Raw genomic sequence first — 13,706 nt, 5'->3', positions numbered from 1 at the left:
TTTCTTTTCCCCTTAGAGACAAGAGTTATGCAATTTGGGAGTCTTTTAGATAGACCCACTGAAGGGGTACTCCAATTGCCTCACCCTTCGTCCCTGTTCAGCATGGGAGAAGCCAGAGAAGTCTGCATCCCGATTCCCTGTTGGCAATCTGGGCAACCCCTTCAGAGGATGGTGTGATAAGAATAGGAGGTAGGAATTGGCTAGGCAGTTAGGGTAGAAAGACCGCAAAGAAACGTAGCTATTTTCTTGGCTAAAAGTCAAAGTGTCCTTGGGCCTTTTAGCAACATACTCTGTTCCAAAGGACAAGAATGTCGAAAGTATTTGGGAGCTTGTATCTAATCCTTAAAAGATTTTAGGGTTACCTCTTCAGAGGGGGGAATGTTAGAGTAGCCAAAAGCCCCATAAAAAATAAATAAAAGAAGAAGAAAGAGTACATGAAGTTATCAGAAAAAAAGTGATGGGGAGATATGGGAGGAGTTGGAGGGGAGGGAGTGGGCATGGGTTTGATCGAAACACCTTATATGCATGTATGAAATTCTCAATAAATTATTTTTAAAAAAATAAATAATGGAAGAAAAAATTGAAGATAGCAGATAGAAAGACCTCCCATGCTCATGGATCAGTAGGAATAATATCATGAAATTGACCATCTTGCCAAAAGCAATCTACAGATTCGACACAATCCCCATTAAAATTCCAACACAATTTTTCACAGAAATTTTAAAAAACAATCTCAAACTTTTTATGGAAACACAGAAAAAACAGGATAGCCAAAACAAGCCTGAACAGTAAAAGAAATGCTGGGGGCATTATCATCCCTGATTTCAAATTCCACCTTAGTTTTGATATACAGGCTCTTACTGAACCTGGAGTTCACTGATTTGTAGACTGGCTGGTCAGCAAGCCTCAGGTATCCTCCTGTCTCCCCATCCCCAGAGCTGGGATTATAGGCTCACACTTGCACACCTGCTTTTTTATGTGAGTGCTGGAGACCAAACTCAGGGCCTCATGTTTTCATGGCAAATACTTTATGCCAACTAAGCCATCTCCCATATACTATATGGAGCCCTCATATACTATATACTTTTAAAGGTTATATTTAAATTTTCATAGTGAGATTTTGTAGTTTTTATTAATTGTAAACAATGTTTAAAGCTTTTTGAATGAACTGTATTAATGGATATTAAATACCTTAACGAATATTGAAACATTTGTTCAATCTGCATTAAATATTTTATTACATACTACTTTGTAGAAACCTTGCAATAAACCATATGCCTTCCCCCTACCTCTAGGACTTCAAGACCAAGAAGTTGTGAAAGAAAGATATAAAGGATAGTGGGTACCATGAGGTAAATTGCTGGCCACTGTGGCAATGAGTCCAGATTCTGTAGACAGGTGAGAAATTGACGGATAACATGCTATTCAAATCCCACAATTCCACAGCTGGACACCACAACCTGGCCCAGGTCACCAATCACCTACACCTGTGTGTACATGCAGATAAAAATTTGTTTTTTTTTTTTTTTTTTTTTTTGAGACAAGGTCTTACTATGTAGACCTGGCTGGCCTGGTACTTGCTATATAGACCGATCTTGCCTAGAACTTCCCAGAAATCCACCTGTCTCTGTCTCCTGAGTCCTGGGATTACAGGTGTGAGCCACAAAGCCGTTTGACAAATTAACATTTCTGTATCAATTATATATTTATTATGACAGAATTCTAATTAGGAATGTACCAACAGTGTTAAACTGCTCTTTTCTACACTTTTATCAATACTAGATATTACCATTTTTGCCACTTTGGGTTTTGTTTTGTTTACTTGTTTCTTTGTTTTTTGAGGCAGGATCTCACTGTGTGGCACTAGTGGCCTGGAACTCACTATGTAGACAGCTGGCCTTGAACTCACACAGATCTGCCTGCCTCTGCCTCTCCATCTGGTCGCTTTGTCAATTAAGAAAAAGAAATGCATTTCTGCCATTAGCGATGAATTTAAATGTGTGGGTATTTCTGCCTGTTGAGTGCTTCCTTCGTTGTCATTATTATTTGTGTAACTTAACAAAAGCAGTTAACAAAGGAGTGCTTTGGCTTCAGTTGATTTTTCTCATCTGATGTTACTATTGTCTGGTAGTTTAGCTCTGTTTTAAACTTCCAAATTGGGCTTTGCTTTTAATTTTATAATGTTTGCTTTAGATGATTTTCATTAGCCTTTTATTTACACCTTAATCTTTTCCCATCATACCCGCCCTCTGGGATAATTTTTTCATGGCTTATTATTAGTAATGCTCTGAGGTTTTATTTCTGCGGTTACAGAGGAACCTGTTTCACTGTCATTTTTTTTTTTTTTCAGAGCTGAGGACCAAACCCAGGGCCTTGTGCTTGCTAGACAAGCACTCTACCACTAAGCTAAATCCCCAACCCCAACACTGTCATTCTTGCCTGATGATTACCATAGTATAACATTCTGTGTTGACAATTCTCTTTCAGCACTCTGAAGATACCATCTCATTGTCTTCTGGCTTTCACTGTTGCTCTTCAGAAGTCTGTTATCTGTTTCATTGTTGTTCCTTCTGTAAGTAGTTTGTATTTTTATAGCTGCTTTTAAGGCTTTTTGAAATAATAGAATTGATTATGTTGTATTTCTAAAAGTTTGATATTCTTTCCAGGTCTTTTTAAACTACAGCTTTTCTTATGATTTTTATTTTACATTTCCACATATCTCAAGCATTTATGTTATGTCATTTAACAGTTTCAGCTTATAGAGAACAGATTGGTTTTGCTATTTTGCTCATGCAGGCAGGCTCTTGTGTAGTGGCATAGTGATGGCTTAAATGTAGCTTTTTTTCCTTTGACTCTTCATCAAGACTGAGCTTTTCCTTTATGGGCAGATGAATTTTCCCACTTTTTTCTGTACTTTGGGTGTTGAATAGTCCTACTTCATATGGAAGTTTATTTCTCATCCAAGACTTTGTTTCTTAAATTTTTTTTCCGGCAAGTTAAGATCCAGACTTTTAGGCAGTTAAAATCAGCACATTCCCTGGCAATGGCTCTGACTTCAGAACATGTTTGCCTCCCTAGCTACTGGTTCTTAATTCACTATGGTACCTCTAGATCAGCTTTACCTCCTTATAAGCTTGGCATACTTTTTTTTTTTTTTTTTGTTTTTTTGAGACAGGGTCTCCCTGTAGCTCCAGCTGACCTGGAACTATGTAGACCAGGCTGGCCTTGAACTCACAGAGATCCGTCTACCTCTGCCTCCCAAGTGCTGGGACTAAAGGGTTTACCACCATGCTCAACTTAAGCTTGGCATACTTAAAGGAATAGTTATCACATTTTATATAGAATGTATTATTGTTTTCTAAGAAATCTTATGAAGGACTGGGTAAAGTATGTAATCATGAGGACCTTAGTTCCATCCCCAGAACCCATGTGAAAATAAAACAGACCTAGTGGAATGTGCTTGTAATCCCAGCATTGGGAAGTTGGAAATGGAGATCCCTGAGGTTTGCTGGCCAGTCAGCTTCACCTATTTGGAGAGTTCTAGGCCAATGAGAGACTCTGTTTGAAAAAAAAAAAATTGTGGTGCGTACCTAAGAAACAACATTTGAGGTAATCCTCTGACACATGTGCATGCACACCCCTCACGCAAATGCATGTGCACACACAGGAACACACACACAAATACAAAAGAAATTTGATGCAGTTTACTTATTAACACTACTGAATCTTTTAAAGAGTTATTTATTTTTATTTTCCATGTATGAACTATTTGCATGTATATATGTGCACCACATGCATGTTTAGTGTCAGGACAGTTGTCAAATGCCCTAGAACAGGGTTACAGGCAGTTGTGAGCTACTATGTTGGGTGCTAGGAACCAAACCTAGGTCCTCTACAAGAGCAACAAATATTCTTACCTGCTGAGCCATCTTTCCAGCCCCCTGAATCTATTTTTGAACATGCTAAATCTCTTCTTCATTTTATGTCCCCTATATATAAAGTTTCCTTTCTTGTTAAGCAATTTCCTTAATACTTTAAAATTTCACTGCCATTATGAATAGGAATATTTTATTCTATGATATTTCATGTATATGATAATATATATCTCAAAGTATTGGTTTCTAGATTATTGTATACCATAAAGTATTGATGATAACTATACAGAAATGTGCCCACTACATATAATGTTAACTCTTTTCGGGGGAGGGTGCTTTTTGAGACAAGATCTCCCTGTAGCCCCAGCTGGCCTGGAACTCAAAGAGATCAGCTTGCCTCTGCCCCTTGAGTGCTGAGATTAAAAGCATGACTGTCACGCCCTGTTCTTTTCTACTTTTATCTTAAGAAAAAAGCTACATTGAGTTGGACCTCTAGCAGAATTTGAAAACATTTTTCAGACTTTAATGGCAGTATATCTAATATTTAGCTATGGAATATAGTTCTGTAGCTGTTGAGTTTATAATATAGAGTCTTAATATAGACTTGTATTTTGGGCCTTTATTGAAGTTACTCCATTTTATTCAAATTCTTCATATAGCAAAATAGATTTTCTCATGTTGAACTGTTCCTACATTTGTAAGGTAAGCCTTATTTGATTGAGATGTGTTAGTCCCTAAGTATATAGCTAGATCTTATGTTGCTAATATTTATTTTAATATGTATACCTAGGCTTGTTCATGAGATTGGCTTAGTTCCCTGAGCTCTCTCTGTCTAGTTTTACTATTGAGTTAATTTATCTTTTTTAATGACTTGGGTAGGTTTCACAGCTTTATATGTTCCTTAACAGGTGTGACCAAAATTATATACTCTCATGGTCGGAATGATCTGGTCAGGATTTCCACCAGTCATCAGTATCTAAACAGAGACCATAAGCTACAAGAGATACAATGACTCAGCAATTACAAATGACTGCCAGACATCAGTCTCTTGTTCTTTGAAACTTTAACCATTGAACTAAAATTTTTAATTTTTTTATTCTTTTTTATTGTAAATTGGCAGTTTATAAATTTTACTTGTGATTGTTATTATGTGTAGATGTGTATGATGTGCATGTGCTACAGTGCACGTGTAGAGGTCAGAGGACCACTTTTGGAACTTGGTTTTCTGCCATGAGTTCCAGGGATCGAACTTAAGTTGTCAGGCTTAGCAGCATGCGCTTTTACCCACTGAAACATCACACTGGCTCCAGTTCATCATTTAATATATTTATAGGACACAAATTAATTTCTTAGCATAGTGTGGAATAAGCAAATAAAACTAAGTAACATCTACTCTGTCAAATGTTTGTCATTCTCATGATGAGAAAATTTGAAATTTATTCTTAGACCTTTTGAAAATTATAATAGACTTTATTAACTGTATTCATCATACTGTGATAGCTCTCTCTCTCTTTTTCTCTCTCTTTCTACTTCACTACTTGAATATGTCATTCCATTCTTTTCCTGGCCTGCTGGGTTTCTTCTAAGTAACCTTCTGAAGATAAATTTTCCCTCCATTCTATGTGATGTGTTTCTCATCTTCTGTCACATTTTCTTTTTTGTTCTTGGTTTCTGGTAGTTTAATTATTTTGTGTCTTGGTGAGTTCTTTGTATAGAATTTGAGTGGAGATATGTGCACATCCCATACTTGGGCGTTGTCACCAGCTCCCACATTAAGAGTTCAGCCATTTTTGTTTTATTTAGTTTTGTGTGTATGGTTATTTTGCCTCCATGTATGTAACTACACCAATGTTGGCAGTGCCCACAGAGGCCAGAAGAGGGCATTGGATCCCCTGGAACAGAAGTTACAGACAGTTGTTACCTGCCATGTGTTTGATGGGAACTAAACCCAGCTCTGCAAGAACAGTCAATCCTCTTAACTGCTGAGCCATCTCTCTGGCCTCTCAACCATTATTTTTTTAAGATTTTTGTCCTTTTGGGGGATGGAGAGATTGCTCAGCAGTTAAGAACACTGGTTGTTCTTGCAGAAGACCCGGGTTCAAATCCCAACACCCACATGGCGGCTAACAACTGTCCATAACTCCAGTTCCAGGGGATCCAACAGCCTCTTCTGTCCTCTGTGGGCACTGCATGACATGGCACACTTACCTACACGCGGGCAATGTACGCATACACATAAAAGCAATAAATTAAAAAATTTTTTAATTAAAAAAATTTCTGTCCTTTTGCCTTTCTTTTCTTCAGTCTCTGTGTAAAACTAGATCTCTTTTTGTGCTAAAATTTCCATGGGATTTGTTCATTTTCTTTTTAACTAATTTTATTTATTTGTATTTTTTATGTGTATGAGTGTTTTGCCTGCATGTAAGTGCACCCATGTCACACAATGCCCACAGAAACCAGAAGAGGACATCAGATCCCCTGGAACTGGAATTGTGGAAAATTATTAGCCACCATGTGGAAGCTGGGAACCGAACCCAGGTCTTCTGCAAGAGCAGCCAGTGCTCTTAACTGCCCAGGCATTTCTCCAGCCCTGCTTTTATTTCTTCATCAAAGTTTTTACTTTATATGTATTGTTTTCCTAGTGTCCTATTGCTTTCTTAATGACTTTCTACATTCTTGTAATTTACTGAAACTTCTTAAGAGAATTTCGTCATTTCAGAGAGCTCCATTTCTTTAGGGTCTGTTGTGGTTTTCGTTTCTTTTCCAGGTGTCACATGCTTCCCTGATTCTTCATAGTTCTTATGTCCTTGAATTTTTCTATGTGCTTTTGAGGAGATAGTACTCTCTTCTGGCTTTTACAGGTGTTCTTTGGGCAGGAAAGATCTTCACTATTAGCCTAGTCTGTGGTTCTGGAAGGGCCAGCTGTTGACAGCCCCAGACTGCAGAACTTCTTGTAGTTTCTCTAGTTGACTGAGCAGCTGCTTTTGTTTTGATGTTAATAAGAGCTGTTGCCTGGACTTCACTGTTTTGTGAGACCACTGGCTAGGCTCTGCTATTATATGGGGCTGTTGGCTAGGTAATGTGATGACTTCCAGTCAGGCTGTCGCAAAATACATTCCCTATATGGGCATCTCTGCTATTAGGTGGAGCAGGGCTATGCTGTGTTCCACAGAAATACATGATTCAAGATTGCCTCCCTATTAAGGTGGAATCAAGGAGTATACCTGTTTGAGTTGTCTCTGTTTCATATTATAATTCCAGTCTAGGAGCTGGAGAGATGGCTCAGAATTTAAGAGCACTGGGTGCTTTTGCAGAGGACCCAGGTTTAGGACCCAGCACCCACATGGTGGCTAACAACCCTCCATAACTCCAGTTCCAGGAAAATCAGATGGCCTTCTTCTGGCCTCTGAAGCATTGCATGCATGTGGTGCACTTTCATACATGCAGGCAAAACACTCCTACACATAAAATAAAAATAAAATAATAATACCATTCTCCTGCATTTTAAAATGCCTTCAGCATACCTTCAGACTATCCAGAATCCAGTGATCTCGTCATCTTCCACCCCACTTCCATAATCATCTGGTCATCCCCTACTACCCTCTTTCATCCCACTCCCACTCTCTCTAACCCTAACCCTAACAAGTCTCCCTCCTACTTTCATATCGGTTGTTTTTGTTTGTGACCACGGAGTTTAATTAGGATTGCTTACTTGAGTATGGGTGCAGGTTTAATTACCAGAGCAGGGGCAACTTCTTAGTGGCTACGTCACTGAAGAAAATGAATCTCCTTCCCCCAGTAAGCACTGACCATCAATAGTTCCTCAAGAAGGGGTGGGGCCTCATGAGCCTCTCCCCAATTCATGGTAGCATGTTGACTGGCCCCATCTTGTGCAGGTCTATAGAGGTAACTGCAGCTATTGTGAGTTCATGAATGCAAGGCCACGCATGTCCAGAAGACAGCATTTTACAGTACATCCCCCTGGTCTTCTGTGTTTATAGTCTTTATGTCTCTCCTTCCTTGAACCTTGGGTGATATCAATGTCCTGTTTGCATGTGAGCACTCAGCAGTCACTTATTCTCAGCTCTTTGATCTGTTCTGAGTCTCTGAACTGTCTCCCATTGCAAATAGATGCTTTTCTGACCTAGCCTGAGCACAGCATGAATCAATGGGCACAAACATAACTATCTAGAAGGCAGTTTGACACCATGTTCCCCACTAGGACAGATGACCTTTCCAGCCATGGGCTTTTGATCAGGATTATAGTACAGGCATAAATTCTCTCCTATGGAGTAGGCCTCAAAACTAATTAAAAGGAAAAAAAAAAAACTATTGGTCATCTCCGTTACAGTCTTGCCACTAGTGTAGTAGTGGGCATTTTTTGCCTGGAAGGTCGGCACTGTTGCTAGTAGAGGTCACAGCTTGGTAAGAATGTTGATGACTTTCCTCCACTGGAAGCCTGCAGAGCACCTTCCAGCACTAGGAGTCCTAGCCAGCAGGGAAGACGCTTCCAGGTCAGTTTGAATATGATTTCTGTATGTCTTGCAACCAAAATGTGTGATAAATTCAGCAATAGGGTGTTTCCATTTAGTTCTGATGAGCATCTAAGAGCAACAACAATAGCCTGTATTGTTTTGAGGGCCTCAGGACTTCTTTGGCCAAGAATTCATAGGGAGGTATCCCACATCTGGGATTTTCTTTTTTAAATATTTTATTTATTAATTTTATTTTCTGTGTATGAGTGTGTTGCCTGCATGTGTGTAAGTGCACTGGTGCCATGCAATACCCACAAAGGTCAGAAAAGGGTGCTGGATCCCCTGAAACTGGAGTTATGGACAATTGTTAGCTGCCATGTGGGTGCTGGGAATTGAACCCAGGTCCTCTGCAAGAGCAGCTAGTGCTCTTTACTGCTGAACCATCTCTCCAGTCCTCGGATTTTCTTTTAATCTATGGCATTTTGGAGCAACATTATCCACCCATGCAATGTACATGTTTTCAAACTCTTTTTAAAATAAATGTGTTTTAATTAGCTTATTACAAGATAGTAGGTTTCCTATTTTTCATAATTTATAGTTTGTTAGCCCTCCACTCAAACCTTTGCACCTCCTGTATTCTCCGATCTCTACTTTTATTTTGCATGTTTTACTGTCACGCCCTCCCTTAAGGCCTCTTTTTCCCTCATCTATTTGCCCATTTGGATTTTACAGCCCTCTACTTCTAAATCCACCTACCTTTTACGTATTTTTAGACCATGCAATCAGAGGGGTCTATTTTTAAACAAAAAATGAGTCTTGTTACATTTCTCACAACTGTCCCTTAAGCACTGCATCTCAGAATGAAAGATGTTGAAAAGTTCCTTATTTTTCTTTTCGGTCAGAGGATTCCCCCCCCCCCTTCTTATTGAAGTATAAGCCTTGTTTGGTTCCAGTTTTGTGAGAAAGCTTAATCCATGCTGTCTTGTGGGCACAAGGCCTTGTCTCTTGAATTTGTTGAGGGTATTTGCATATAGACAGGCAATTCAAATGAGCAAATATGAGGGTGTCAGTAATCAGACAATGTTTCCCACTATAGATTCTAGCTGTGTCTTCATCATGGCACCCCGGGATCTTCTTTACCCTCTTTTAAGTTTGTCTATACTTTTAAAAGGTGTTTGTCCTATTTTATCTAACATTTATTGATGTAACTCATATAATTTGATGATGTTCGCATACCAAGTGAATCCATTCTCATACTTATTACAGCAGTTCTATTATCTCCCCTAAATGCCAAATTCTCTCATAGCTTTCAACTTTTTTTTTTAACCTATTCCTTTCACAAACCTATAAAATGTACTCATCCATCCATTTTCTGTCCCTATAGTTTTTGCTTTTCTAAAAGAATGTCATGGGGCTGGAGAGATGGCTCAGTGGTTAAGAACACTGGTTGTTCTTGCATAAGACCTGGGTTCGAATCCCAGCACCCATATGGCAGCTAACAACTGTCCCTAACTCCAGTTCCAGGGGATCCGATGGCCTCTTCTGTCCTCCTCAGGCATTGCACGACACGGGTGCACTTACCTACATGCAGGTAATACACTCATACACATAAAATAAAAATAATAAATAAAATATGGAAAAAAAGATAAGTGGAAGGTAAATAAATTTTTTTAAAAAAGAATGTTATATAACTAGAACCAAAATATATAACCTTGAGCCAGGCATAGTGGCACACGCCTTTAGTCCTAGCACTGGGGAGGCAGAGGCAGGTGGATCTCTGAATTCGAGGCTAGCCTGGTCTACATAGTTCCAGGCCAGCTGGGACTACAGGGAGACCCTGTCTCAAAAAGACGAAAAAAGAAAATACACATATATAGCCTTTAGGGCCTGCCTCATCTAACAAACCATATGTAAGATTTGTTCATATCAGTACATGAACCAGTAATTTGTATTTGTTGCTGAATGTTGTTATGTTGTATGCACGCGCCAGAGTTTATTGATCGTTCATTTTTTTGAAGAATTTCTAAGTTGTTTCCAGTTTGGAGAAATTATAAATAAATAAAGTATATTTTCAGTGATCTTGTACTGCTTTGCAGTACCTGAAGGATTTTATGAGACTTTTTTTGCATGCGCACGTGTGTGTGTGTATTTGTATGTGTAGTGTGAATGCATGTTCAAATATGTATGGGTGCACATGTGTACCCATGTGTAGTGAGGAACAGAGGCTGACATGGGTGTCTTCCTCAGTCACCCACCACTTTATTTGCTGATGTGGGATTTCTTGCTGAACCCAGAGCTCGCTGACTAGTGCAGCTCCACAGGTTGCTCCAGAGATCCTCTCTCTGCCTCCAGAGTACTAAGATTCCAGGTTAGCCACTACACTCACCAGGCTTCTTAAGTAGGTGTGAAAGGTCCAAATTCTAGTCCTCCTGCTTGCACAGAAAGTGCTTTATCCACTGAGTCATCTCCTTAACCCTGTTTGAGACTTTTGTTTTATATTTCTTTTTTGTATGTATTACCATGTATAATACTTTTTTAAAAAGGAAAAGTAAATTCCTGGAGTTATCGCTCTAAACTCTTTTCATAATTTCATATAACTTATTTTTCCTTTTTCAACATCTTCAACATTTTGCTAATTACAAGGATCTGGCCTTAATAACATTGTAGTCCATAACTAGGAAATGGTAGAAGAATTCTTCTGGGATGAACTCATAGACTTGGACTTACATAGACATAAGACAAGCATATAAGAGAAGACATAAGACAGCATAAAGGATGAAATAAAGATTATCAAAACCAACTTGGGGCAAGTGTGGTGGTATATGCCTATAGCTCTAGCGCTTGGGAGGTAGAGGCAAGAATTTCAAGAATTAAAGACCATTTCTGGCTACATACCAAGTTTAAGGCCAACCTTGGATTCCTGAAACTCTGCCTCAAACAAACAAATAAACCAAACTCAGTGTCTTGTTTGACAGGAATAGAGTCCTAGTTGGCTTCAGTTGTCAACTTGACACACCTGGGAAGAGAACAAATGTGGAATTTTCCCTCTCAGATTGACCTATGAGCATGTCTGTGATGCATTTTCTTTTTGAAAAACATATTTTTTTATTTTATGTTTATAAGTGTTTTGGCTGCATGTATGTAAGTGTACCCATGTGTGCAATACCTATAGAGGCCAGAAGAGAGTATTAGATCCCCTGGAACTGAGTTAAAGATGGTTATTAGCTGCCAGGTGGGTGCTGGAAACTGAACTCAGGTGCTGTGCAAGAGAAGCCAGTGTTCTTAAGTGCTGAACCATCTCCCTAGCCCTCTGTGGTCAGTGCCACCACTGGCCAGGAGGGTTTGGGTTGTATAAGAACACAACACTGGCTGAGCATGAGCCAGAGCGGGATAAGCAAGTAAGCAGTGTTTCTTCATGGTTTCTGCTCCAGCACTTACCTTCAAGTTCCTTTCTTGAGTTCCTGCCCTTACTTCCCTCAGTGTTGGCATGTGATCTACAGGTTGCAATATGAAATAAGACCTTTCCTCCCCAAGTTGCTTTTGATCATCGTATTTGTCATCACAGTAATGGAAGAGTAACTAGGAGAAAAACTGGTACCAGGAAGGTGCTGGTGAGATGGACCTGATCATGTTATTTTTGGAGAGGTCAAGCCATTGATTGCTCATAGTTTAATGGGCTATTCTGTGGGAACTTGGAAGACAGTGTTGAGAGAAAGGCAAACGATGGAGGCCTGGCCTATGAAGATCCAGAGGGAAACCTGAGAGTCCCTCAAAGACTTTTATAGGGGCCATTTTTGTGATGTTTTGAATTAACAGTCTGGTTTCTGGTCAGCTGGGGCTGAAGAATCAGCTGTGATTAGCAAGAGACCATCTCCACTGAAGTAAGTTTTGCTTTACTCAGTTCATGATGGTTAGCTGATGCCGAAATCTCATCTGTAATTAATGAGACTAGCAATCATTGAGACAACATTCTGGTAAGTATTTCCTCAAGGTCAGCACACAGAAGTTGTGGTCTACTTCCAGCTGGCAAACTCAATAATGTGTCAGAGTCTCCCACATGAAACTGGTTTTGAAGGCTTGGAGGGATCGTGGAGAGCAGCTGAGCCTTGGCACTGTGAGAGACCAGGAGAGGCCATTGGTGAAGTTGGAGTAGAGACTCCAGATACTGGAGATGAAAGGACTGTGGATGAGCACCAAGGACTGCAGCAGGTGTGGAGCCAGCTTGAGTTTATGAGACAAATAGAATGTGTTATGGATGGCAGAGCTGGAGAAGTGGAGCTACCCAGGAAGATCAGAAGTGATTCCCAGATGTTGGACACTAAGCTATTTACACTCTTGGATTTTGGTTTTGCTTTGATCTGGTTGTATGTGTACCCTGGTTCTTCCTTCTGGGAATAAGAAAGAATATAAGCTTTTATTTTATAGGAACCCACAGTTAAGAGACTGAATATTTTAAAGAGGCATCGAACTTTTAAAGCACTGGCATTTTTAAAGACTGGAACTTTGCAAGTTATATTTTGTATCTACATGAGATCTTGGGGGCAACAAGAAAGGAAAGGTGATGACTGAAAGTGATGTGTATGTGTGCCACAGTTGACGGGGGTAGAATGTGTAGTTAGCTTTAGTTGTTAACTTGACACACCTTGGAAGAGGGAACCTCTGCTGAGGAATTGACCCCATCAGATAGGTCTTTGGGCATGTCCTTGAGGCACTTTCCTATATGATAATCGATGTAGAAGGGCCCAGCATGCTGTGGGCAATCCCACCCCTGAGCAAGTGGGACTGGGCTGTATATGAATGCGGGCTGTGGGCTTAGCAGCTAAGAGCACTGGCTGCTCTTGTAGAGAACCTAGTTCAGTTCCCAGCACCCACATGGTGGCTAACAAGTGTCCATAACTCCAATCCCATGTAATCTGATGCCCTCTTCTGGCCTCCATGGGCATTGTATGCACATAGTACACTTACGTACATGTAAGCAAAACACTCATACCTGTAAAATAAAAAGAATGCTAACTGAGCCTGAGCAAGAGGGGCCAAGCCAGTAAGTAGAGTTCCTCCATGGTCTCCACTTCAGTTTCTGCCTCTAGGTTTTTCCCTTGAGTTCCTGTCTTGGCTTCCGTCAATAAAGGACTGTAACCTGTAAACCAAATAAACCCTTTCCTCCCACAAGCTGGTTTTGATTAGTGTTTTACCACAGTAGCAGAAGGCAAACTAGAACAAATAGGAAGGGCTAAAGAAGTGGCAAGTTGGCTATGCCAAACAATCTTGGAATTTATTACTTTTTATTATTTTTATTTTATGTATATGCATGTTTTGCCTGCATGTAGGTAAGTGCACCCATGTCGTGCAATGCCAG

At 39.8% G+C, this 13,706-nt stretch overlaps 1 protein-coding gene across 1 annotated transcript in view; it reads left to right on the top strand.

The window, feature by feature from the left end:
* Nucleotides 1-13,706, top strand: part of LOC103750693 (zinc finger protein 420) — a 67,644-nt gene that overhangs the window by 46,340 nt on the left and 7,598 nt on the right. Inside the window, exons 2-3 of the mRNA XM_017803398.2 lie at nucleotides 1,296-1,398; nucleotides 2,488-2,572. The gene's annotated coding sequence lies outside the window, so the exon portion shown is untranslated. The remainder of the gene's footprint in view (nucleotides 1-1,295; nucleotides 1,399-2,487; nucleotides 2,573-13,706) is intronic.

This window comes from Nannospalax galili, unplaced genomic scaffold, assembly GCF_000622305.1.
Source record: "Nannospalax galili isolate Female #2095 unplaced genomic scaffold, S.galili_v1.0 scaffold886, whole genome shotgun sequence".
Classification (NCBI taxonomy): domain Eukaryota; kingdom Metazoa; phylum Chordata; class Mammalia; order Rodentia; family Spalacidae; genus Nannospalax; species Nannospalax galili.
Note: the sequence above shows the minus strand (reverse complement) of the source record. Positions and strands in the feature narration are given on the sequence as shown.